Genomic DNA, 3,110 nt, shown 5'->3' with positions numbered 1-3,110 from the left:
CGTCACCAGTGCCAGCCTGACCTAGGCTTCCTAGGAGATGTAGTAACCACCTTATTCACTACCCCAAGTACCTTGAAATACAATCCACAAATTGCTTCACACTCTCGTGACCCAGTATGATCCTTACATCAACATGATTGTGAAACGATGCAACACAGAACACTGACACAAAGCCTCAAGAAGTTAACACTGATACTGCAGCCCATCCCCATCCCATTGTTACGAAACACCAAGGGAGATAGAACGCTCACAACCCCGATATATTTTTCAAACGTATGTTAGCACAAAGATACTTACAACTACGAAGGGAACAATCGAGCTAGGGGAATTTTAAAATAATCAACACATATATCCCAGGTACATTGGCTACTTCTCTTATAAGGGGGAAAAAGCTTTTGGTGTATGTATGTATGTATGTATGTATGTATGTATGTATGTATGTATGTATGTATGTATGTATGTATGTATGTATGTATGTATGTATGTATGTATGTATGTATGTATGTATGTATGTATGTATGTATGTATGTATGCATGTATGTATGTATGTATACGTATGTATGTATGTATGCTTGTATGTATATATGTATGTATGCATGTATGTATGTATGTATGTATGTATGTATGTATGTATGTATGTATGTATGTATGTATGTATGTATGCATGTATGTATGTATGTATGTATGTATGTATGTATGTATGTATGTATGTATGTATGTATGTATGTATGTATGTATGTATGTATGTATGCATGCATTGCAAGACCAAGATATACTAGTGGAAACAATATCGTGCAAACTGAGACGTTCAATCATGCCTCCCATCTGGGACAAAATAAGAGAAGATAAACGTTCATTAGCTATATTAGAAAACACCTCATCATCTCAGGTTAGACTAGACAAGCACACCCTCATCGGTAGAGCATATACATATATATTCACCCACTACAGATATAAGGTATACAGATAAACATAATGCCCCACCCCCTCCCCGAGATAAATTACGACGACCTTAGCGTTATTAACTTCCCCGAAGCTAATTTGCAACTACGGTAACTTACAGAAATACACAGGGCAGCTATTGCTTCTCATGGGGAACCGCTAGGTAAGACTTCACTCGTGAAACATCACATAAACTTTTCCTCTAATACGAACCCAGCATATACACCATCAAAGTGATAGACTTTTGTAAAGTAAACTCAGTCACCATCCCAGGCCGTATACCAATACCTGCCATGGCAGATACCCTTCAATCCCTAGGTGTAAGAGGCCGGTAAATAGAGGTACGAATGCTAATAAGATGGGGAAACACTAGGATATTGAAATGCTGAGTCAGCGAATTGTTTAGCCGCCGACAAGCAACAATTGCTTAGTCAGACTCGCGTTGGCTCGGCATTGACTGTTTTTATAAACAAAGATTTGAGGCGCCGTTCTGTCTGTATAAACACGGCCGACGGGAGGTGATTGTGTAATAATCGCTGATGTAATCAAAACACTCTGTGAGCGCAAGTTATTTTCGTTTGACTAATGCTGAGGTAAACGATATTGCTTGTGACATTGTAACGGCTTTCCGGATTGGAGGAAAGGTGGAAGAGGAGGAAAAACTATTGGTGCATGAATTCAAAGTCACGCCCATAAGGAGTGACATTTATTTGAGAAGTCAGAGGAGATTGGATTAGAAAAATTAGTGACGTCAGACGAAGGTGGCTTGGCGTATAGGAGAGGGATCTCGTGGGCAGACGAGGGAGAGAGATCCTGAGTGTAACCAAGACAGTGTAATTGTAGTGGAAAGAAAAGAAAAGAACTAATTAACTTTCCTTAACCTCAGGACTGGTCTGAATTACATGAGAAATACAAGGCATGGGGCCTACTGCATAAGAGGAACTTGAAAAGTTATTGGAACTGGCGTAACGAAGGCTAGGGGCCTTGTGAGTGGAATTACGAGACTAATAGAAGTGTAAACGGTCGAGGACCGATAGTGGTGGTGACAGTGGTGACAGAGGAGGTGAAACTAGGCAACAGAAATGCAGTTTTCTCAATCATGGACCTCAAATCGACATTTTGTTAAATTGAATTAGCAGAAGAATTAAAACTTGCCACGGCCTTCAGCATGTATACAGGGCATTTTGAGTTCAATCGAATGTCCTTCGGTTTAAAAATGTCCCCAGTACCCTACTTATATTACAGTATCCCTCACCGACCTGAAGATTCACATTTCTATTGCTGAGATCTCGTCAGAACAGATTATGCGTTGTTATTTTTTATAATCATTTATCTCTATAGGCTAACGATAATTCATCCATATTTGTGCATATAGTATATGCGCGCACACACACACACACACACACACACACACACACACACAGACACACACACACATATATATATATATATATATATATATATATATATATATGTACATACATATATATCTATATATCTAAATATATATATATATATATATATATCTGTGTGTGTGTGTGTGTGTGTGTGTGTGTGTGTGTGTGTGTGTGTGTGTGTGTGTGTGTGTGTGTGTGTGTGTGTGTGTGTGTGTGTGTGTGTGTGTGTGTGTGTGTGTGTGTGTGTGTGTGTGTGTGTGTGTGTGTGTGAGCATGTGTGTGTCTGTGTGTGTGTGTGTGTGAGCATGTGTGTGTGTGTGTGTGTGTGTGTGTGTGTGTGTGTGTGTGTGTGTGTGTGTGTGTGTGTGTGTGTGTGTGTGCGTGTGTGTGTGTATGTGTGTGTGTGTGTGTGTGTGTGTGTGTGTGTGTGTGTGTGTGTGTGTGTGTGTGTGTGTGTGTGTGTGTGTGTGTGTGTGTGTGTGTGTGTGTGTGTGTGTGTGTGTGTGTGTGTGTGTGTGTGTGTGTGTGTGTGCGTGTGTGTGTGTGTGTGTGAGAGAGAGAGAGAGAGAGAGAGAGAGAGAGAGAGAGAGAGAGAGAGAGAGAGAGAGAGAGAGAGAGAGAGAGAGAGAGAGAGAGAGAGAGAGAGAGAGAGAGAGAGAGAGAGAGAGAGAGAGAGAGAGAGAGAGAGAGAGAGAGAGAGAGAGAGAGAGAGAGAGAGAGAGATTCACCTTGGTCTTTGGATCACGTGTTGGACTCGTGATCGACAGCTAT

Source organism: Oratosquilla oratoria, chromosome 14 (assembly GCF_046742065.1).
Source record: "Oratosquilla oratoria isolate Oo_2021 chromosome 14, ASM4674206v1, whole genome shotgun sequence".
Classification (NCBI taxonomy): Eukaryota; Metazoa; Arthropoda; class Malacostraca; order Stomatopoda; family Squillidae; genus Oratosquilla; species Oratosquilla oratoria.
The sequence above is the reverse complement of the archived record's forward strand: the minus strand, read 5'-3'. Positions refer to the sequence as shown.